The sequence below is a fragment of the Elephas maximus genome, chromosome 1 (genome assembly GCF_024166365.1).
Source record: "Elephas maximus indicus isolate mEleMax1 chromosome 1, mEleMax1 primary haplotype, whole genome shotgun sequence".
NCBI lineage: Eukaryota > Metazoa > Chordata > Mammalia > Proboscidea > Elephantidae > Elephas > Elephas maximus.
Window position 1 is genome coordinate 89,267,661 of NC_064819.1, and position 25,148 is coordinate 89,292,808.

Consider the following 25,148-nt stretch of genomic DNA (forward strand, 5'->3'; position numbering starts at 1 on the left):
GTAGAACTTCCAGCTTCCTGAACTGTGAGAAAATAAATTTCTGTTAATTAAAGGCACAGATCTGTGGTATTTCTGTTAGGGTAGCAATAGCTAACTAAGACAAATGGCCTTAATAAACAGCATGAAGAGATGGTAGGCCAAGAGATGTCATCACCTGCTGCTTTACCTAAATCACTGGCCTATGGAAGGCCTGGACAGCAGATGGGCCCTCTGATAATGAGGCACGGTTCACTGATGGAACATTCCATCTCCAATGTGGCAAACCCAAAGGAGTGCTGCAACATCTACTGTTTGGTGGTAAACTACTGGCAGCCCAAAGCTTTGGAAACTCTGTGTACTTAAGTTGAACATTGTCATGAATTGAATTATGTCCCTCCAAAAATGTGTGTATCAGTTTGCTGGGCCATGATTCCCAGTATCATGTGATTTTCCTATATGTTGTAAATCCTGCCTCTATGATGTTCATGAGGGAGGATAGGGAGCAGTCGTGTTAGTGAGGCAGGACTCAACCTACAGGATTAGACTGTGTCTTGAGGCAATCAATCTCTTGAGATATAAAAGACAAAAACAAATAGAGAGATGGGGAGACCTCATACCACCAAGAAAGCAGTGCCGGGAACAGAGCATCTCCCTTGGACCCAGGGTCCCTGTGCCTGAGGAGCACCTCGACCAGGAGAAGATGGAAGACAAAGACCTTCCTCCAGAACCGACAGAGAGAGAAAGCCTTCCCCTGGAGCCGACACCCTGAGTTTGGACTTTAAGCCTAATTTGCTGTGAGAAAATAAATTTCTCTTTGTTAAAGCCATTCACTTGTGGTATTTCTGTTAGAGCAGCACTAGAAGACTAAGACAAACATGAATTGGCCATACAGCCCATTATCCTGACATTAACTAAAGCACATAGACTCATGGTCCTTCATTAACGGATCTGCTGGATGGCCTGGCCATTGGGCTTATGAATACTGGCTTTGGAAGGTTACATCATTTGGTGGACCCCCTTATAAAAGCTAATTAAACAACAGAGACCCAAATTCAATCTTTATATTATATGTTCCATGCCCATGAGAGTGGATTAACTCTACAGGACAGCAGCTGGAATAAAAGCTTATTAAGTGCTGGAAGCTATAATTTCTGCAGTAGCCCACTGGATCCATGTCCCAACTGAACACAGTGATGAAACCACCATGAAGAAGCAGGATACTCAGTGGGGAATTCATCTGACGCACATACGCACTAACGCCCGCAAAACCTAGACCACCTCCACTATCCATTCCTTTACTTATCATAGAGTTTATGAAACAGGTTCAGTGTGCCATATCTAGGAAGACATTGCAGATATTATAAAATAATATAAAGAGTGATTACATGGAGTTCGGAACCTGTTAGTGACACAGATTTATAAATAACTGCAAGTAAATACAAAATCACTACTGTGGTAAGAACTCTGAAGGAAAAGTACAGAGCGTTGTTATTAAAACACGTAATTGGGGGGAAACCTGCCAGAGCTCGACTTCTTGCCTTGCTAAATACTTTCACACAGTTTGACCTGCCAAATTGAAAAAAACAAAAATAGGATTTTTGCAACCGTTCTCATTGTTGACGATATTGTGAAAGCAGCAGGTGAGACTGAGACATCTGAACCACATAGAGTTTCCAGAAGTCAGTTTCCATTTACTTTCTCTCTTATCTGCCTTCCTTGGCCTTTTGAGATCAAGGGTTTCTAACTTCCATATACAGTATCTATATGCTTTTTCTTATATGTATAACCTTCCAGCTCTTTGGTGGTTCAGCTCTGCCATTTTCCCCCTCAATGTATCCTTTACCTCAGATTACCTCCCTGAGGTTAGAGTGAGAAGGTGCATCCAATCCCAGCAATACTGTGTGGATTCTATCAGCTTCAGTCTCTGAAAGGGCCCTGTTATGGATTGAATTGTGTCCCCCCAAAATTTGTGTCATAAATCCTAATTTCTACACCTGTGGTTATAATCCCATTTGGGAATGTGTTTCCTTTGTTGTGTTAAGAGGCCATATCAGTGTAGGGTGTGTTTTAAGCTGATCACTTTTGAGATATAAAAAGAGCAGAGATGGGGAAGAGAGGTGCCATGCCACCTGAACATCACCAAGGAACTGAGTACATGAGCTGGGAAGAGACAAGGACCTTCACACACAGCTGACACAGAGAAAAACTCTTCCCCCAGGGCAGGTACCCTGATTTCAGACTTCCAACCTAAACTGTGAGAAAATTAATTTCTGTTTGTTAAAGTCACCCACTTGTGATATTTCTGTTAAAGCAGCACTAGATAACTAAGACAGGCCCATTGTCTAAATTGAATGTGATGGTCCTTTCCTTGACAGAAACTCATGCTCTATTTGGGTGGGTTTATCCAATTGACGTGGACAGGTAATAGCTTTAAATGAGGCACAGATAACTAGAGTCATTTTTAGCTGATCTAGTCAGTAGTCAAACATTCCTGCAGTTAGGCCCTAAAGGCTTGCTGGAATATAGAAGTGTGTGTGTGTGTGTGTGTGTGTGTGTCACTGTCCATGCTTGAGTGTTTTGGGACAAATCACTACCTTGTAGTCACCCTTTCAGAAATAGCTCCTGGATTTCCAGCAGGCCCTGTTAGATTCTGAAAGCCTGGATCATGGTACAACAAATGACACAGTGAATTGATATGCCCATCACGATCAGGATTTTATATGATCCACCATCCTTCCCAGCACTCATGCCTCAAAGGTAAGTGTGAATGCAGCATCAGACTTGAGCAGGTCCTACAAGCACAGGTAAGTAGCATAACAAGGTAGACAGCATTCCTAATGCTCTTATCATTGTGCAGAGACCACTCTCCATTGTCTCATGCCTGTGGTTCATGAGGAGTTCTCTATGGTCAGTTGACTGTAGAGGAAGAAATTTGAACCTTCTTTACATACAGTTTTGAACATGCTTTGGATAGTCAGAAGTGGACTGCTACAGCATTACAGTTCCATTCTGCAAAGTTCATAAAGAACATGGAAAGGGAATTCCTCATGGTGGGCAGATTTCAGGATGATCATGTAGAAGTCCACTTTGCCAAAAGGAGAAATGTGTTGGGGTTGGATCTTCCTCAATACATGGGCAATGTCTAATGATTTGCTCAAGTGTTGAGTGAGTCAGAAAGATTGTGGAAAGAGTCTTTGGGAAATAGTTGTGAACCACTAATAAAACACATTAAGTATCTACACCTACCCTCATGCTAACAAAAATGAATGAACAAAATATTTAAAAATCTTCCACAAAACATTGAAGAGTTGCACTTTAGTAGGGTTGGTCTAACCATAATCCAGAAAAATCTCAATTTACTTTTGCCTTGAAGTCACTTACCGAATATGGAAAACTTAAGATTAGTTTTTATGTACCCACAGTGCATTTGGGAAAGAAAGCAAAGCCTAGGAAACAATTGAAGTGAGAAACCTAATAGGATAATCGGTCCCATTAAGCTGGGACCCCAAAGGGCCAGGTTCCTCATTGTGAGGGAAATGTCCTACTCTGAGGACTACAGGGGCAGTCACCCTGGTCCTGAGTGGAGTGGGAAAAAAAAACTTTCTCTTGAGTTTTAACCGCAAGTGGCCTCGCAGATAGATTTGCAGCCCAAGTTCACACTATCTGTGTGGTCTGAAAATCCTCAAGCGATGAATTCAGTTTAAGGTAGGCCAGACTGCAAGGCATTTGGCAAAAGCAAACACAAAGGAACCTACTCTGCTCTGTTTTTGTTGTTAGTTGCCACGGAGTCAATTCTGGTTCATAGTGACCCACGTGTGCACAGCAGAACTGCTCCATAAGGTTTTCATAAGGACACCTGTCTGAAGCAGATCACCAAGCCTGTCTTCCTAGGTGCCTGGGTATGGGTTTGAACTGCCAATCTTCTGGCTAGTGGTCAAGCGTTTAACCATTTGTGCCACCCAGGGGACTCCTTACTCTCATCTAGACTTTGAAAATTCCAACAATTTTATAGACTTCTAACTCACACACACAAAAAAAGGCCAGACTTACTGATTGGACAGAGACTGGAGAAATCCCAAGTGTATGGCCCCCAGACACCCATTTAACTCAATACTGAAGTCACTCCTGAGGTTCACTCTTCACCGAAAGAATAAGCAGGCCTATAAAACACAACAGGACTAAATGGGCACACCAGCCCAGGGGCAAGGACAAGAAGACAGGAGGAGACAGGAAAGCTGGTACTGGGGAACAAAGGTCAAGAAAGGGAGAGTGTTGGTATGTTAAGGGGTTGGCAACCAATGTCACAAAACAATATGTGTATTAATTTTGCTCTGCAAAACTTCTTCTAAGGTGCAATAAAAATAATAATAATTTCATAAGCAAAATGAGCACTAAACAGTAAGAAAACAAACACATACTAAGTTCACAAGAAAAAAGAGATCTTGAAAAAGCAAGCAGGCACAATAGACAGCAGAATCAAGTAACCCAGATAATAGAATAATAAGAAAAGGATATAAAATAGCTATGCTTACTATGATTAACAAAACAAGCTTCATAATATGTTCAGGAAATGAGAAACTATAAAAACATCCAAGAAATTTGGAAAGCACAATACTGTATATAACATTTAGAAATGAAAATATAGTAATAAAAATTAAAACCTCAATGGATTTTTCCAGACAAAAACAGGCAACTTGACAGAAGTAGACTGTCACTAATGGAGTGCTAAAAAATGTACTTTAGGTAGAAGAAGGAACCCCAGATGGAAGTTATGAGATGAAAGAATACAAAAGAGAGGTAAGTGCCTCAGTAAATTTAAATGAACATTAACTATGGAAAAAATTAAAATATCTGATGAGATTTAAAAAACCTAGTATATATGTTGTGAAGGGGTAAATAGAGTTAACTGAAATCTAAACTTTCCATTTCCCCCACAATAATGCTGGAGATACAGATATATTTATATTCTGATAAAATTTTTCAAACTGAATTTCTCTCTCAATATGTGATCTTTTGCTTGTTCTGTACATTTCAGTATAGAGCATATAAAGAGAATATTTTGTGGGTCTCCATATGCTAAACATCCAACTTATTGCTAGATTCCTCAGTAATCCAGTGCTCTAATGTTATAAACAATGAAAACACAAATGCAACTGTAAAGTACAATAATAATAATTTCATAAGCAAAATGAGCACTTAACAGTAAGAAAACAAACACATGTAGAGTTTTCACTTCTTGTTGCTAGTTGCCATCTTGTCAATTCCAATTTATGGTGGCGCCATGTGAGCAGAGCAGAACTGCTCCACAGGGTTTTCAAGGCTATGACCTTTCAGAAACAGATCACCAGTCCTTACTTTCAAGGCTCCTCTGAGTAGGTTTGAACCACCAACTTTTCGAGTAGTAGCTGCACCACCCAGGAACTCCAGAGTTTTCACTACTGGGGAGTTTTCCACAATAAAATTGTATTAAAGATGTGTGGCTAATTGCCTCCATGAACAACTACCCTGTTTGCCATGAGACCAGAAGAACTAGATGGTGCCAGGCTACCATGAACCTATTGCCATCGAATAAATTCTGACTCATAGCAACCCTATAGGATGAAGTAGAACTTATCCATAGGGTTTCCAGGGCTGCAATCTTACATAAGCAGACCGCCACATCTTTTCCCGAGGAGAAGGGAACCTTTCTATTAGGAGCTGAGTGCTTAACCACTCCTCCATCAAGCCTACTTGGGCTACAGTTACTGAATATTTTAATCAAAGATTCTATAGAAGAACTCAGATCAAAAAGGAGAAAGCAGAATAGATTTGAAAATTCTTATGGAATCCAGATTTTCTAGAGCCATTGAGACCAGATGAACCCCCAAATTTATTGCCCTGAGATAACCTTTAAGCCTAAAAACTTAAAATATTCCCTGAAGTCTTCTTTAAAAGAAACAATAGTTTAATTAATAAAAAGTGTCTGCCATGAGCACTGTGCACTTTTAAAGAACTATCTAAGTGGGACCAAACTGATAACAGCAGCTTGAAAGGTTAAATAGGAAGTTCAGGGAGCAGTGAGCTGATGTTGATGCAAAAGGAACACAAAAGGAACAATTAAGAAAAGGAGGGTGAAAATGATTGCACGACTTGAAGAATGTAATCAATGGCATTCAATTGGACATGTAGAAATGGTTGAATTAGTGTATGTTCTGCAGTGCATATTTTCAACAACAACAAAAATAAATTAAAAAAATATATATATTTTTTAATATGTATTCCTGGAGTTAAAAAAAAATTGCCGTCAATTCCTGCGCCTAGCGACCCTACAGGACAGAGTAGAACTGCCCCATAGGGTTTCTAAGGAGCTGCTGGTGGGTTTGAACTGCCAGACTTTTGGTTAGTAGCGATAACTCTTAACCACCGCACCACCAGGGTTCATGGAGTATGTGGGACATGACAGTTAATGTTTTTCAGAACCATGGAGAGATCCACATACTCTGAAGTATAAGGTTTAAGGCTCTCAGTTGGATTCAAAGGGATACTGGGGAAGTAAGACTGAAACAAAGCGCAGTGGATATGGAATTTTTATTTTAAACAGTCATTAATCACAATCTCAAGCACTGCTTTCCCCCTTAGGCTAACAGGCACAAATTTGACCTGCTAAATTTTTTTGTAAAAATGTCTCATAGATGTCTTATAATTAACCCAGTGCTGTCTTAGTACTCTGAAATTTCCTGTAAGAAAGACTAGTTATAGAGTCATTCCTAGAAGGCTAGCTTAGAATTCAGTAGCACAAACAACACAGCGTTTGAAAAAAAAAATGCTGACTGCCTATTGCAACCTATTGGAAAGATTCGGCAATTGCATCTGGGTAGGCTCACCTATAGAGCTGGAAAGAGCGTTGCAACACAGCATAGTCGGATACGTCAATTTTCAGATCAAGTGAATGGACATCTAACTCAAACCTCCTGACATCCAGCACTAATATTATCCAATATACGTCGCTATCTCTCTTATCTCAAAATGCCATTTTTAGTTCTCTTTATACTCTATTCTAATAGGTTATTTTCAATATACATAATTCTCAAGGTACTTTCACATACATTAACTCACTTGAGCCTTTCGGTGAGCCTGTGAGATCATCAGAGAACTTATTATTCTCATTTTACCGATAAGTCAAACACGGTTCAAAAATGTTAAATAAAACTTCCAGAGTAGGGAGCTCCTGGAATACAGATCCTTTGACCTTCTAATAGTTCTCTTTCCTTCTACTTTTCAAACATGGAAAAAATATCAGACTGATTATAACTTCATATCCTAGTAAGTAACTGGATGCACTGAAAGCTGGCCTGGGACAATGTTGCAGACGACCTTGACGTCAGAGTGTCAGAGTTTAAACACCTTATTATATTCTGTCACTCCAAACTAATTTTTTTCTTAGTTACAGCATGTAAGGTAGTGTTTTGAGAGATTAAATCCATGGCACATAATGCAGTTCCTCCAACTAGTACGCCATCAATGCTTGTTGAATAAATGTATTTAAAAAGGTTAAAGTTTGGAAGTGAGGGAAGGAGGTTTAAGAAAGAAGAAATACGAAAACTCCTTTATCACTTGGATGCAATGATAAAAGGCCTATAAGTGCCCTGGGCTTGGAAAGTAGAGGAAGAGGTGGGAAAATGCCACAATGAAGTGCCTGGTTCATCATAGCAGGGGAAAGAGATAAGGAGGGAACTCAAAGGAGCTCTTCTTGGGTGGGGAGTCTCAGTCTAGATTTTGTCAGGAAAACAGAGCGACTCTCGTATTCCAGAACCAAAGGCTTAAGCAAGGAATAAGGGCTTTTACACTAATATTGGAAAACCTGAAAAGTCAAAGGTCAGTGAAGGCCTGAGACGCTGCAGTTGGAAGGTTGGAGAAGCATACGCCAAGAACTCAGCCTGAAGCATTGAAGTGGGTGCTTCTCAAAATATTGCTTAGAAATTACTATAACGCTCATAAAAACTCTAAGAAATCTCCCACCATTTGTCTCAGTCTGCATAGGCAAACAGGGGGCTCTCAGACCTTGGAGAGAAGCTGCTGAGAATCCCATCGCCCAGCATCTGCCTGCAACCACCTCTCGAGGATGATGACCTCTCTCACTCCTCTATATCCCGTATCTCACGTGGTCCCTCTGTGTACAGGGAAGGGATTCTGGAGATATATTTCCTATCTTCTTCTCTGCAGAGAAGATGCTGGAAGAAGGATGCTGGATTGACAACAGTCAATCCAGCACATGAGTTAATAATAGCGAGTGCAGGTGGGTTGGATGAGAAGGTGCCACTAGCTGGTGTAAACTAGTGATGAGTTTACAAGATTCATTTAAATTCAGCAATTTTTTTGGCAGCTAGGATGTTTGGTGTAGTGGTTAACAGCTATGGCTGCTAACCAAATGGTCCGCAGTTTGAATCTATTAGGTGCTCCTTGGAAACTCTATGGGGCAGCACTACTCTGTCCTATAGGGTCCCTATGAGTCGGAATCAACTGGACGGCAATGGGTTTTTTATGAGTAGGGTGTGTCAGGTACTGTAAAAAGTGGGGGCTCATGGTTTGCACAACTTAACTCATTTAGAGTCAAGAAGGACTTTGGAAGATCATTGTTTTAACCAGGACAGAGGCAGATCCTTGGATTGGAAAATGTTGTATTGTGTTCTCTAGATGCCAGAGGCTCATGGTATGCAGTCTGTAATAGCCTGGCGATAGCAATTCCTAGGCTGTCGAATGAATTGCTTACTATGGCCCTTCTAGCCATAGACTTTGTGTCTTGCACACAATGATTGAGTGGGAGTATGCAAATAAGGTGTAAGGAACCTGTGATGGTTGGAGTTATGTGTCAGCTTGGCTAGGCCATGATTCCCAGTATTGTGTGGCTGTCTTCCTTTCTGTGATCCGATGTAGTTATCTTAATTATCCTCCACTGTATGTGTCATATATCTTAACCACTGTAGGTTAATGAGGCAGAATGAACGTGGGGCATATCTTGAGTCTTGCAAGAGGACCTGAATCAAGTCCCACGCTAAGTCAAGTCATGTCCTTCTCTGGGGAATGGCCTGCATACAATGTATATATCTGGGTGCTCCGATGGGACCCTCTCTCTCTCTCTTTCTCTCTCTTCGTCTGGATCCTACGACTGACTCTTCACTCTCTGACCTCCAGTTCTTGGGACTTGCGCAAGTAGCCTGACGTCTGACCTTCCAATTCAGGGATTTGCCTGCTTTCATAGCCCTGTGGGCCAGCAGCCTAATGTCTGACCTGATTCTGAGCTTCTGTAGCCTTGTGAGCCAGCAGCCTGTCATCTGGCCTGCAGATTTGAATTTGTCCACCCCTGAGGCCTTGTAAGTTAGGAGAATCCTAACCCTGACCCACAGATTTAGCACTTGTCAACTGCATAAGCCATTTCCTTGATATGGTTCCATGAGTTCAGTGAGACGTTGCAGCGAATTACGGAAGCCAAGGATGGGAGGGAAAGTACTGAGGAGTAGTTGATGTTAGAGATGATGGAGTGGTACAGCAATTTGAAAAAATTGGGCGTTTGGGACATCTTTAACCTCTGCCTCATAGGAACCAGCTTTGTGCTGATCATAATAAAAGAAGCTATTCATTCATCTAAGTCAACTAGAAGTTTGAAATGTATTCAGTGTTTAGGAATAAAGTTCAGTGAGAGTCAGAACTGGTAAGATAGTTCTTTTTCCATGTTAATCAATCAACCTCATAAGCATTTTTTCATATGTGTTTTTGTCTTTTTTTGTTTTTTTAATCTAAGTACATACTTAGAGGTACTCAGGGAGAGACGAGTATGATAGTGGGTCTGAGTTCTATGAAGCATAAGGGTGGCAAAGAAAGGAGAGGAAACAGCTCCGGCATTCCACACAGTCATGAGTGACTTTCAGCCCAAAATCCTGTTCAGACAGTTGCATTCAAAGGAAAAACAGGTCACCTGAGGGTAAACAGAGCTCTACGAAGGCAGTGAACCCAATCCCCAAACAGTCCCTGAGGTGGATGGAGAAGCAGCATAAGAAGTGTCCAGGTGTCCAGAAGCCTGTGAGAGTAAGGATGTGAAGCCCTAGATGCCCTCTCTCACCTGCATCAACACAGGTCAGGGCTTCTGTGGTGGCACTTGGCTGTGCCTGATAGGACTCCAGCAGCCCCTCTGAGGTTGGGTGTAGTTTGAGAGAAAGATGAGCACACACACAACTCTGGGCCTTCTTGTCCTCTCCACCATCATCCTCTCCCTTAGGTAAGTACCCAGCACCTACATTTCAGCTTCTCTCTTTTGGGCCCATAACCAATTAGGTGTGGGAAAGATGGGCAGGCAAGGGCAAGTGGAACCTGGAATTCACTTTGAGTACCTGAGTTGGAGAGTTGGCAATTGGGAGTGACATGGGATTAATATCGGGAGGGCAGGTGTCCCAGGGCTGTGCCTGATCCTCCGCATCAAAACACAGAAATTGAACACAAAAATTCTGTAAACCAAAAAGCAACAAATAGTAGAATCCATGTATATATACATATAAAACAATTTATAAGGCCATTTTGTTAGTTTCCCGTACCGTTGCCCTAGATGTAACTAATTACCACAAACTCTGTCGCTTAAAAAAATTGATTCTTACAGATCTAGGGGCCAGAAGTCCAGAATCAAGGCATAAGCTGGGCCACACTCTCTCCCAAGGCTCTAGGGGAGAGTCCTCCCTTGCCTCCTCCAGTTTCTGGTGGCTCCAGGCGTTGCTTGGCTTGTGGCAGCATCACTGCCATCTCTGCCTCCGTCTTCACATGGCCTTCTCCCTGTGTCTCACTATTCTCCTCTTCTGTCTCTCATAAGGACACTAGTCAGTGGATTTAGGGACCACCCAAGTCCAGGATGGACACACTTTTGGGGGGGACATGGTTCAACCTGCTACAATCATGAAAAAAGAATTTCTATTTAAAGCCATGCAATTAAAAAATAAATATCCGGGCCTACTATAAAGACAAGAAATACTGGCAGAACTCTTTTGAGGAATACGCAAATTAATCAAGACTTCATTTTTGAGGTTGAAAAAGAATGCATGGAAGGAGCATAAAATCATCTTCTTATTTAAAACTCTGGTTGAACAGATCAACAGCGCTCCACAGGCAAAGCATTAGCTTCTGTTGCCCAGAATTATTTCTAACAGTGATTTTGATGTAATAAAACAAAAAAACAGTGGAAAAGCTGGATTTCACTATTTCTTACCTCTCTTTCCCTTCAGAGAGTTTACAAGCTGTTTATATTGGCTTCCAAATATATTACATCTATTAACCGACTACTCAAATTCCAAAAGAAATAAAGTAGTACATGTTATAAATTTTAAAATAAATATGTAACAAGCAAACATATTGAATTAAAATATATAGTTCTGTGTGGATTAGTTTTCCAAATGTGTGAAAGGACAACTATACTTTTATCTCTCTTTTATTTTGCTGGACATATTTCTTGCCATCAATTTGCTTTATAAACTACTTGCTTGTTGTTGTTAGGTGCCGTTGAATCGGTTCTGACTCATAGCGACCCTATGCACAACAGAACGAAACACTGCCCCATCATCACAATTATTGTTATGCTTGAGCTCATGGTTACTGACACTGTGTCAATCCACCTCGTTGAGGGTCTTCCTCTTTTCCGCTGACCCTGTACTTTGCCAAGCATGATGTCTTTCCCCAGGAACTGATCCCTTCTGATAACATGTCCAAAGTATGTAAGATGCAGTCTCGCCATCCTTGCTTCTAAGGAGCATTCTGGTTGTACTTCTTCTAAGACAGGTTTGTTCATTCTTTCCCCAGTCCATGTTATATTCAATATTCTTCACCAACACCACAATTCAAAGGCATCAATTCTTCGGTCTTCCTTATTCATTGTCCAGCTTTCACATGCATATGATGTAATTGAAAATACCATGGCTTGAGTCAGTCCCACCTTAGTGTTCAAGGTAACATCTTTGCTTTTCAATGCTTTAAAGAGGTCCTTTGCAGCAGACTTACCCAATGCAATGCATCCTTTGATTTCTTGACTGCTACTTTCATGGCTGTTGATTGTGGATCCAAGTAAAACGAAATCCTTGACAACTTCAATCTTTTTTCCATTTATCATGATGTTGCTCATTGGGCCAGTTGTGAGGATTTTTGTTTCCTGTATATTGAGGTAACATCCATACTGAAGGCTGTGGTCTTCGATTTTCATTAGGAAGTGCTTCAAGTCCTTTTCACTTTCAGCAAGCAAGTTTGTGTCATCTGCATAATGCAGGTTGTTAATGAATCTTCTTCCAATCCTGATCCTCCATTCTTCTTCATATAGTCCAGCTTCTCAGATTATTTGCTCAGCATACAGATTGAATAGGTATGGTGAAAGAATACAACCCTGATGCATACCTTTGCTGCCTTTAAACCAATCAGTATCCCCTTGTTCTGTCTGAACAACTGCCTCTTGATCTATGTAAAGGTTCCTCACGAGCACAATTAAGTGTTCTAGAATTCCCATTCTTAGCAATGTTATCCATAATTTGTTATGATCCACACAGTTAAATGCCTTTGCATAGTCAATAAAACACAGGTAAACATCCTTCTGGTATTCTCTGCTTTCAGCCAGGATCCATCTGACATCAGCAGAGATATTCCTGGTTCCACGTCCTCGTCTGGAACCAGCCTGGTTTTCTGGCTGTTCCCTGTCGATATACTGCTGCAACCATTTTTGAATGATCTTCAGCAAAATTTTGCTTGTGTGTAGCATTAATGGTATTGTTCTATAATTTCTGCATTCAATTGGATCACCTTCCTTGGGAATAGGCATAAATATGGATATCTTCTAGTCGATTGGCCAGGAAGCTGTCTTCCATATTTCTTGGCATAGATGAGTGAACACCTCCAGCACCGCCTCTCTGTTTGTGGAAACATCACAATTGATATTCCTTAAATTCCTGGAGCCTTGTTTTCTGCCAATGCCTTCAGAGCAGCTTGGGCTTCTTCCTTCAGTACCATTGGTTCCTAATCATTTGCTACCTCTTGAAATGGTTGAACATTGAATAATTCTTTTTGGTATAATGACTCTGTGTATTCCTTCCATCTTCTTTTGATGCTTCTTGTGTCCTTTAATATTTTCCCCATAGAACCCTTCACTATTACAACTTAAGGCTTGAATTATTTCTTCAGTTCTTTCAGCTCGAGAAAGGCTGAGAGTGTTCTTCCCTTTTGGTTTTCTATCTCCAGCTCTTTCCACTTGTCATTATAATGCTTCTTGAGCCACCCTTTGAAATAGTCTGTTCAGTTCTTTTGCTTCAGCATTTCTTCCTTTTGCTTTAACTGCTCAACTTTCATGAGCAAGTTTAAGAGCCTCCTCTGACATCCATCTTGGTCTTTTCTTCCTTTTCTGTCTTTTCAATGACCTCTTGCTTTCTTCATGTGTGATGTCCTGAAGTCATTCCACAACTTGTCTGGTCTTGGGTCACTAGTGTTCAATGTGTTAAATCTATTCTTGAGATAGGTGGGATATACTTAAGGTCGTATTTTAGTTTTCGTGGACTTGCTCTGATTTTCTTCGGTTTCTGCTTGAACTTGAGTATGAGCAATTGATGATCTGTTCCAGAGTCAACCCCTGGCCTTGTTCTGACTGATGATATTGAGCTTTTCCATTGTCTCTTTCCACAGATGTAGTCAATTTGATTTCTGTGTGTTCCATCTGGCGAGGTCCATGTGTATAGTCACCGTTTATGTTGGTGAAAAAAGGCATTTGCAATGAAGAAGTCGTTGGTCTTGCAAAATTCTATCAATCAATCTCCAGCATTGTTTCTATCACCAAGACCATATTTTCCAACCACTGATCCTTCTTCTTTGTTTCCAACTTTTTCATTTCAATCAGCAGTAATTATCAATGTATCTTGATTGCATGTTCGATCAATTTCGGACTGCAGCAGCTGATAAAAAATCCTCTGTTTCTTCATCTTTGGCCTTAGTGGTTGGTGCGTAAATTTGAATAATAGTCGTATCAACTGGTCTTCATTGTAGGCGTATGGATATTATCCTATCACTGACAGCATTGTACTTCATGATAAGCCTTGAAATGTTCTTTTTCACGATGAATGCAACACCATTCCTCTTCAGGTTGTCATTCCCAGCATAGTAGACCGTATGATTGTCCGATTCAAAATAGCCAATACCAGTCCATTTCAGCTCACTAATGCCTCGGATATCAATGTTTACGTGTTCCATTTCATTCTTGAAGATTTCCAATTTTCCTAGATTCATACTTTGTACCATCCAGGTTCCGATTATTAATGGGTGTTTGCAGCTTTTTCTTCTCATTTTGAGTCTTGCCACATCAGCAAATGAAGCTTTACTCCATCCACGTCATTAAGGTCAACTCTACTTTGGGGTGGCAGCTCTTCTCCAGTCGTCTTTTGAGTGCCTTCCAACCTGGGAGGCTCATCTTCCAGCACTATATCAGACAATGTTCCACTGCTATTCACAAGATTTTCACCTGCTAATGCTTTTTGGAAGTAGGCTGCCGGGTCCTTCCTCCTAGTCTGTCTTAGTCCAGAATCTCAACTGACACCTGTCCTCCATGGGTGACCCTGCTGGTGGTATCTGAATACTGGTGGCATAGCTTCAAGTATCACAGCAACAAAAAAGCCCCCACAGTATGACAAACTGACAGACACGTGGGGGAAATAACTTTTTTTGTCTTGCTAAATTACTTGCTAGCATTATAAATATATATATATAAGTCAAATATTCTAACCAGATTTTCGTGTTAACAGCATGTTATTGAAATGTTAAAATGTTATAGGTTTGTACTCTTCTTGCTTTATTTTGTATATATTCACTGTGCCAACTTTTCCTTGTGTTCAGAAATACCAAAAGGTATTGAAGGATTCTCTTTAGTATTTCTTTTTTTTTTTTTTTTTTTACATGAACATTTAACCTGTGTGTGTGTGTGAGGCTCCATTAGAAAACATGATGCAGGAGAAACCACCAAAGCTGCACATGTCTTTTCCCAGTCACTGACTGTGGAATACTTTCCTCTGTAATAAGATGGAGACATTATTTTTCTCTCTAAGAGTTGTTGCTAGAGACAATGATCTTGGGTGTTTTGGGGTCCCAATCCCCCAGTACCTGTTGAGAGAAGCCTGACTTTGAATGAGGCAGTGGGGAAGTAATCCTGAGTGGTTTCCACGTTTGACAACCCTCTGATGAAAGTTCTGAGGTACAGCTTTCCCTGAGTTTTAGGACATTTATGAGGAAACCCCCTGATGGTCTCCTCCAGCCATCAGGACACTTAGCTCTTAGAGTCTCTTTGCTCCTTAAGATGATATTTCAGAGTCTCTGAAATGAGGAGAACATCCTCCTCTCTCAGGACCCTCAGGAGCTGCTCCAAGGACAAGATCTGCTTCTGAGAGAAAGGCCCAGGATCGATGAAAACTACAGGATATTTTCTTTTGAGGACCCTTGTTTCAGAATCCCAGCCCAGTGGCTCCAGCACTAGGCGGTAGGCAGGTGCAGAGCTCTCCTTTACAACCTGGTCTCTCTGAGGGAAGGCTGGGGAGGGTTAAGGTTTGGTTTGAGTTCCTGTGAGTGAGGAATCTGGTCTTACTCATTTCACTAGCTCTTACCAGTATATTTGCTGCTTACTAGCTGTGTGATCACAGACAAGTCAATGAACCATTCTAAGCTTCAGTTTCTTCCTCTGTAAATAAGATTAATAACTTTACTTGCCTCGTGATTTAGGTAAAACAGCGTATATGAAGTCATCAGCAAAGTTCCTGACACGTAGTAAATGCTCAACACATGTTGGCTTTTATTTTATCCCCAAAGTAAAATCACAATACCCTTTGCTATTCTCTGATTATTTTCCACAAAAATCAAGTAGTATTACAGAACAATAAACATCTTTTCACTTTGGATAAACACAATGTTGGCTTACAAATCAATTAGAAAAGATAAACATCTCAACTGAAATCGGTCAAAAGACAGGGATATAAAATTTTTTTTAAGGTTTGAATATGGTCTCAAATAAATAAAAACTAACAGCAACCACAAAACAGGAGAAACTTCAGAGTTTAAAAAATGGCACAACCTGGCTTTCTTGCTTGTAACATAAGGAGGCTCTGGGAGTTTTTATGTTGAGTGAGGTAGGCACCATTATAAATACAAATCCAAAAAGTTACCCTAGAAACCAGGTTGGCAAGTATATCAGTAAACCAGAAGGTAAACAGCCTTTTACAGCCTCTTACAGCCTTTTACCCGGTAATTTCACTGCTGTATACATGGTCAACACATTTGCAAAAAAGGAATTTAAGCACAACTGGTCATCTCAGGGTCATTAATATAAAAAAGGAATTAAATATATATACATAGTCAACATGAAAAAGTCAATAAATAATCTATACCAAATTCCATTCAATGAAATAGAATGAGGTCACTGAAATCAAGTTTAGAAGGATAAAACACGATAGGGGAAATGCTTGTGAAATAATAGTAGGGAAAAAGTTGTGTAAAAAGCTGCATTTGCTGTTTAATTCTAATATTTCAGGATTATTTTTATTGTGTAAAGTAGATTTCTTAATGTAAAAAAACCTTCATATATATACATCGAGTCATAGTAGGTGACTGTAGTTTTTATTTGTACATTTCATGGTATTTTCTACAAAGAAGTTTCTTTTTAACAAAAAACAAAATAAAACAACAACAAAAGAGCCTGGCAAAAGAAAATCAAAACCTGGATCCAAACAAAGCCTCCGTAGCCCTTTCATACTCTCTATATAAGTTATAAGATATGCCTAATTAGGCCAATTGTAAAACTGACCCACCCTACTAGAATCATAGAATAGATGGCTTTGTAAATTTAATAAATTAAAAATATCTGCACATCAATTTTGTAAGAAGGACATGGTTTCAGGAAATCAGTGTCATGTCTACATTCTCCACCTATAACAGAGGAGGCTGGATCCTCGTCTTTTGGTGCTTGCCCTGTCCCTGGTCTCCCTGACCCTACTGCTCAGAATCCTAAGGAGCATGAGGAGAAATACCCGCCCAGACCCAGCACCTGCCACTCAGAAATGGCCACAGGACTAGCCTGCCTGGTGCAATGGGGCCTGACGCTCACCTGGCCTCCAGCCTCTGCCTCCATCCTGAAGCTTCTCAGCCTGCTTGCTCCTCAGCCTCCAATTTCCAGCATCCTCCTTGCCCCACACCCCTGTCCCACCTAACCCACCTGACAGGCTCCAAGCAGGCAGCCCTTATCCGGGCTGAGGCCCTGCACACCTACCAGCCAGACCCCCTCCCAGATTATCCTGCACATCTGGGGGTCATTATCTCTGACTCAGCTGAAACAGAGGTAGGAGATGGGCAATTCAACCACTTGGGGTGGGGACTCACACATGAAGCAATGGTGATGCAAGCTCCCACCCCTTCCCTTCCTCAGCCCTTTTTCCTCCAGATCACAGCTCCAGCCGCCAGAGCTTCAGCTACCACAGCCCCAAGGAGAACCAGGCTGCAGAGATTCCCAGGATGGCGACAGTGGTCTGAGGAGGTGTCTTTGGGAAGAGAAGGGGAGGTGAGGGGCCCTGACTCCCCAGCCTCAGCCATGACAATACTGTAGGTACCCAGAAAGCCCCCTGCCTTCTCTGAGAAGAAGCTCTACCCTGTCCCCCTCCTTACCCCATCTCAGGATAAGGGGCTCATGTACCCCCTCCTGCTGCACATGGCCTGTGTATCTCTGCTCCTCTCCAGAGGGCACCACCGCAGCTACCCAGTTTTGGAAGGTCCCATCCCCCAAAGGCCTGGTCTTCACAAGCTCCATGTCCTGGTCTGGCCCTCTTTGTCCTGCTCCAGGTCAGTGTGATCTCTGCCAGGTAGAAGCTCCAGACCCAGCACTTCAGCGTGACCTCACAGTCTGAGATGGTGTGGTGGGTCATGTGTGTTAGTGGTGAATCTGCGAAAAAGGGTCAAAGAGAATTTGGAGTCTTTGATTTTCTTCCCATTATCCCTTAAGGGGAGGCACATTTAACCACCACAGGAATAGACAGGACCTTTATTTTTTGGGGGGGAGGGAAAATGAGAAAATTAAGCATTAGCTTTACTCATAGGAGTCTATAAGGAAATGCTATTTTAAAGCAGGTTGTAGCCCACACACTTTGGAGCCTTCAGGTGTCAGTGACAGGAAGAGGCACTTTTGGTTCTTCACAGGTAAAGGCAGAGTCAGGGGAGCAGCCGGCCTGGAACAGAGGTTTAAGGCAAAGTATGAGAGAAACCCCAACAGAGCTTGATCTCCATGCCAGATTCCTAAGTAACTGCTGTTCAGTTATTTCCCTTGACCTTTTTTTTTTTTTCTATTTTCCCACCCAAAGCTTCATGGTCCCTAAATGTCCCAGAAAGCCCTGGGCAAGGTGACAGACCCAGAGACCCAGACTCTTAACCTCCCAATCAGAACGTCATAAACTGGGGGAACTGTTGTCAGATAGGTACTATCCTCCCTCTTGTCCTTAGGGATACCACGTGGGGACACAGACCGTGCCTGAGGGAGGTCCAGGGAGGGTGCTCCGAGCTCTCGCTCCCTGAGTGAGGCAGCACTCCCTCTGGTTGTCCAGGAGGCGAGTCCAAGCACCTGGCCTCCCTGGGGCCTGGAGCTCCACTGCCCCGGCTGGCTGTCCCTCCTCAGTCCTTCACCATCCTGGAGCTCGGGTCCCTGTCAGGAAGCTGGAATCCGTCCCCGGCCCGCAGAGCGCTGATACTGCGAAGGAGGCTGCGGGTTCCTGCCCCTGAAGTTGACCACGCACTGGGGAAGGAGGGGTGAGACCCCGGCCCCCGCCACTGTCTGCCCGCCCCCTTGGTCTTTAAGACGGTCATTGGCTCCAACAGGTGTCAGCACGGCTCAAATCTAAACTGAAACAAAGTACAAACACTGGGGGCTCTCCTCTAGGTATGGGGGTCCAACGGGGAAGAAAGGTAAGGAAGGGGGAGGAAGGGAGTAACCCAAAGGGGGTGAGGTCTCACACCCCGAACCAGGACGACCCTCTCCTCCCTCCCCAAAGGCAGTTTCCCTCCCGACCCCGCGTCACCCCGGCAACAGCAGGACCAGGACCTGCGAGAGGAGCAGGTCACCGAGATCCAATGCTTTGGGACCCACAGAGTCGGTGGAGAGCGCTGATTCGTGGCTCCTTCGTGGAAGTAAACTAACTCTGATCAGCTTCTCTAGAAGCGGATACCCAATGAAAACCGACCTTGGAGAGTGTCATCTGTCTGCAGGCAGAACAACCTGAAAGAGATTGCAAAGGAAAAGTGAAACTTATGAAAAAGCCCTACTTCAATGGACTCCCTGGTGCTCCTTCCCAGTATGCCGCCTCCACACCCTCTTTATTGTCCTCGGAATCCCAGACACCGCCCTCAAGGCTGACACCCTGAGATCCAAACCTGGAGACACTGAAAACTTTCCCTGAGCCCCCTCCTCTGACCACAGGACACTCTTGCCCGCTGTGTCCCAAAGAGCTCTCTCTCTCTCTGTTCTCTCTCAATCTCTCTGTCTCTGTCTCTCTCTCTCTCACACACACACACACACACACACACACACACACACAGGGTGACAGAAAGAATCAACTTCTTGGTCCACTCTTCTTCCATTTCTAGAATCTTGCCCCTGGACCTGGTCTCTTTTTTTCTCACTTTCTTACCTTAGGCTTCTCTCCCAGCGTCTTCTTCCCCACGGGCTGTTAGAAAGAAACTTACCCCACTGATGTCAAGGACAGACAATGGAAACCGTCAAGGACAGACAGCAGATGACTGAAGGCTTCAGATAGTGGTTCGCTTACAGGCAGTTTTGTTCCATTATCTTTTTTTTTTTTCTCATTATCTTACATTTTAATAATTACCCCTTTGCTTCTCATGTATCAAGCTGACTTTCAGCTGGCTTCACAAAGCAGGCAAGGGTACTGGGTTCACTTTGTCTAAGAACAACGTTTGTGTGGCTTTGGGATTGTAGCAAATTATAATTACCCGTATAGCATACCTGTGAATTAATCTATGCAGATCACAGATCAATATACAGAGCAGCTCAGGAGACACAATGTATTCACATGCTTTTAGTATGTACAAATATTCACTAACACGTTTTTTATTATCTATATTACAAATATTCAAAACTGTCCCAACCAGTTCCAATGCTTTGTCTTTGGAGATGTGTTTTTATAACAACTTTATTGAGATGTAATTCACATAGCATACATTCACTCCTTTAAAGTGTACTAATCAATTATTTTTAGTATATTCACAGAGTTGTGCAATCCTCGCCAAAATTAATTTTGGAGCATCTTCATGACCCAAAAAAGAAATTCACAACAATTAACAGTCCCTGCCTGTTTGCCTCCAAAACCTCCAGCCCTAGGCAATCACAAATCTACTATCTATCTCTAGGGATTTTCCTATTATTGACATTTCATGAATGGAATCAATGTTGACTTTTGTGACTGGATTCTTTCACTTACCCTATGTTTTCAAGTTTCATCCACGCTATAGCCTGTACCAGTGCTCCATTTCTTTTTATGGATGAAGAAACTCTATGGCATAGGTAAACTACATGTTGATTATCCAGTCATCTGTTGATGGGTATTTGAGTTGTTTTCATCTTTTGCCTCTTGTGAATAATGCTTCTGTGATGTAACTAGTGCTTTTGGTAGCATACTTAACCCTTTCGTGAATGAATTAAATTTTTTTTAAGTTTATATAATATTTTTCATTAATGGAATGCATGCTGAATCATTGAGTGTGTCTGAATTTTTGGTAGGTAATTTGGATTTTTTTCTTGCCTCATCCTACCAAGCCTACCCTCAGAGTCCGGAAGGACATATGTGTCACCTTAATTCTACCCCCAGACTCCAGAAACACATGTTCCAAGTAATATTTATCAAAACCCATATTTTACCTACCAAAAATACTGATTCAGCAGGACCTAATACCCTGTAGAAACAGTAAATTAGCAGCGCACACTCATTTCTTCCATTTAAAACACTTATACAGGTCCCCACCTGCCGGCACCACATACTGTCAGTGGTACAGCAGCATCCCAATAAACCTGAAAGGCAGAAAATATACATGGGTGCTATATGTCCTGCTGTTCATGAAAGGGTTAAGACAGTTATTATGTTTTTAATTTAAAATATTCTTTTTAAAAAAAAATCAAATAGGTTATTTTTAGTTTCCAGTTTTCTACAGGAATTTTCAAACTTGTCATGTTTGTGTACAGGTATTGAATGGCACGATCTCTAAGCTAGGCTGGTTTTCTTTAGTCTTTTGCAGGAGCCTCAGGGAAACTGACAAATGTTATGGACCCTCACCTCAGAAAAGTGTGCAAATACAAGGAAATATAAAAATTAATATAAAATGTTGGTGCATACCAGATCCTTTAAAGTCTTATACACCTGGGTTTTTAATCCTCTAAGAGACAATGACAAGAACACATTTTGAGTAATCATTTCACCAGCCCACAATGCCACTCCACATATTTTTGAGTATTAACTGAAACGGACAAAGCTGGACACAATAACAGACTCACAAGGGAATAAGTGGACAGATGTTATTTATTAATGACTTGCTCAACCAAACCTGAGTGCCTAGAACATCCCACATGAAGATCTACTCTCAGATCACTGCTCTAGGAATTGACACTCATCATTCTTTCTCCAGCCTCCATTCCCTCTCCCCTGGCAGGGGAACTTTCTTCCTACCTTAGGAGAATTCCACTTAAAAAGTCTTCTTAGGAAAGAAACAAACTCCCTTCATAAAAGAGGAAAACTCACTTTCCCAAACATCCTTGCACTTGAACATGGGCATGGCGCTGAGGCTCTGCCAGTCAGATGCCCACATGCTAGACTCTGTCAGGACATAGTGACACAGAGAACCTGGGACTATGCAGAATGCACTTTGGCAAGGGTGATGTGAGTGGCAGTAGTGACATCTAGTTGCAAAGAGCAGCAGGGAGAATTGTATTGGCCACACGGCCTAGTGCCCATTATCAGGGGTGTCAGCGATGTCGGCAGTGGCATCTGAGGCAGCAGCAGAAGCTGTGGTTTCTATATGGGACGTGACGAAAGGTTGGATTGTGGATTCTCTTCCTGGATGTGTAGCTTCAAGCCTGATTCTGTGGCCTTCCTCAAAATAAAATGAGCCCCAATATCACACATATAAATTGCTTTGTGTTTAAATTTTAAAAGTTTGGTTTCTGTTGTTTGCACCAAGAAGTGAATGAGAAATCAGTGTGAGGAATTTTCAGAGAACAAATATTCAGAGAGTTTCTTTCTGCTGAGCTGTGGGCCACTTCCTGAATCTTCCACCAAGCTACACCTCCCAGTACAGAAATGACATGTATCTCCCAACATCATCTCATAACTGATGATATTTGTCCTCTTTTTTTTTAATAATTTTTATTTTACTTTAAGTGAAAGTTTACAAATCAAGTCAGTCTCTCACACAAAAACCGATATCTACCTTGCTACACGCTCCCAATTACTCTCCCTAATGAGACAGCCCGCTCTCTCCCTCCACCCTCTCTTTTCGTGTGCATTTTGCCAGCTTCTAACCCCCTCCACCCTCTCATCTCCCTTCCAGGGAGGAGATGCCAACATAGTCTCAAGTGTCCACATGATCCAAGAAGCTCACTCCTCACCAGCATCCCTCTCCAACCCATTATCCAGTCCAATCCATGTCTGAAGAGTTGGCTTCGGGAATGGTTCCTGTCCTGGGCCAACAGAAGGTCTGGGGACCATGACCACTGGGGCCCTTCCAGTCTCAGTCAGACCATTAAGTCTGGTCTTATGAGAATTTGGGGTCTGTTCTCCTGCTCCCTCAGGGGTTCTCTGTTGTGTTCCCTGTCAGGGCAGTCATCGGTTGTAGCTGGGCACCATCTAGTTCTTCTGGTCTCAGGATGATGTAAGTCTCTGGTTCATGTGGCCCTTTCTGTCTCTTGGGCTCGTAATCGCCTTATGTCCTTGGTGTTCTTCATTCTCTTTCGACCCAGGTGGGTTGAGACCAATTGATGCATCTTGGATGGCTGCTTGCTAGCGTTTAAGACCCCAGATGCCACTCTTTGAAGTGGGATGCAGCATGTTTTCTTAATAGATTTTATTTTGCCAATTGACTTAGATGTCCCCTGAAACCATGGTCCCCAGGCCCCCGCCCCTGGTACGCTGGCCTTCGAAGCATTCAGTTTACTCAGGAAACTTCTTTGCTTTTGGCTTAGTCCAATTGTGCTGGCCTCCCCTGTATTGTGTGCTGTCTTTCCCTTCACCTAAAGTAGTTCTTTTCTACCATCTAATTAGTGAATGCCCATCTTCCACCCTCCCTTCCTCCCCCCTCTCGTAACCACGAAAGACTGTTTTCTTCTCAGTTTTAACTATTTCTCAAGTTCTTGTAATAGTGGTCTTATATAATATTTGTCCTTTTGTAGCTAATTTCATTCAGCATAATGCCTTCCAGGTTTGTCCATGTTATGAAATGTTTCACAGATTCCTCACTGTTCTTTATCGATGCGTAGTATTCCATTGTGTGAATATACCATAATTTATCCATTCATCCATTGATGGGCACCTTGATTGCTTCCATCTTCTTGCTATTGTAAACAGTGCTGTAATAAACATGGGTGTGCATATATCTGTTCCTGTAAAGGCTCTTATTTCTCTAGGATATATTCCGAGAAGTGGGATTGCTGGATGGTATGGTAGTTCTACTTCTAGCTTTTTAAGGAAGCGCCAAATCGATTTCCAAAGTGGTTGTACCATTTGACATTCCCACTGGCAGTGTTGAAGTGTTCCAACCTCTCCAACATTTATTCTTTTGTGTTTTTTGGGTTAATGCCAGCCTTGTTGGAGTGAGATGAAACCTCATTGTAGTTTTGATCTGTATTTCTCTAATGGCTAATGATTGTGAACATTTTCTCAAATATCTGTTAACTACCCAAACGTCTTCTTTAGCGAAGTGTCTATTCATATCTTTTGCCCATTTTTTAAATGGGTTATTTGTCTTTTTTCAGTTGAGTTTTTGCAGTATCATGTAGATTTTAGAGATCAGGTGCTGATCAGAAATGTCATAGCTGAAAACTTTTTCCCAGTCTGTAGGTAGTCTTATTACTCTTTTGGTGAAGTCTTTGGATGTGCATAGGTGTTTGATTTTTAGGAGCTACCAGTTGTCCTCCTTTTTCTCTCCCAGGAACAAACCCACTTAAATGTGGTTTGAAGATCCCTCATCATCCTGGATACTAACCTGACCACTGACCTCGGTGGTTCCAAATCTGGCTGAGCACCAGGAGTGCTTGTGGGACTTCTTACAACATACTCAGACCTCTCATCAGATCAATCATCTCAGAATATTGGGTCTGAAGCCCAAGAATTACTTAACAACAAATATTCCAGGAGAGGATGATACACAGCCATGAGGGAATCCCTGGTCTACATTCTTGCTACTAAGATATGATCTGAAGACCAGCAGCATCAGCATCTACCTTGTTATAACAAAAAAAACTCATGCTCTACTCCAACCTTCTGAATCTTAATGAGATTTCCAGGTGATTCTTTGCATAGGAAGCTTAGAACTCCTTGATCTTGCTCTGCCTTCTGTCAGAGCTCTGTAGTCTGCTTGTGTGTAGTCTCATCAGATGGCTTAGCACTGGAGGGCCCAGGGTTCAGTCTTTCTTCCTGTTTCTTCCATAGCTAATCACTCTCTTTGAGGTCTTATCCATTCTCAAGGCTTTAAATATCATTTATATGATGTCACTTCCCAAATCTATTTCTCTCATCAACATGTCTACTGATATCCAGACTGGTATGTCCAACTGCCAACCCAACAACCTCGCTTGCATTTCTTCTTTTGTTTTGCTGTTTGCTTTTTTTGTACTTTAGATGAAGGTTTGCAGAGCAAATTACTTAACCAATGAATACATAGATTGTTTTGTGGTATTGCTTACCAGCTCCATGACATGTCAACACTCTCCCCTTCTTGATTTTGGGTTCCACATCACCAGCTTTCCTGTCCCCTCCTGCCCTCACGTCCTTTCCCCTGGGATGCTGTCCCCATTTAGTCTTGTTTTGCTTTATGGGCCTGTCTAATCTTTCGCTGAAGGGTGAACCTCAGGAGTGATTTCAGTACTGACTTGAAAGGCCGTCCAG

At 42.1% G+C, this 25,148-nt stretch overlaps 1 long non-coding RNA gene across 2 annotated transcripts; it reads right to left on the reverse strand.

Annotated features, from left to right (window-relative positions):
* Positions 1 to 16,226: 16,226 nt before the first annotated feature.
* On the reverse strand, positions 16,227 to 19,962 carry LOC126078342 (uncharacterized). 2 transcript variants are annotated; one of them, XR_007518028.1, is made up of 4 exons: positions 19,668 to 19,962; positions 18,605 to 19,255; positions 18,134 to 18,215; positions 16,227 to 17,932 (listed from the first exon to the last, which is right to left on the reverse strand). It is a non-coding gene; the product is annotated as an uncharacterized LOC126078342 (long non-coding RNA). The 2 variants fall into 2 exon arrangements; XR_007518027.1 differs by having other exon boundaries at positions 16,227 to 18,215.
* Between the last annotated feature and the right edge of the window lie 5,186 nt (positions 19,963 to 25,148).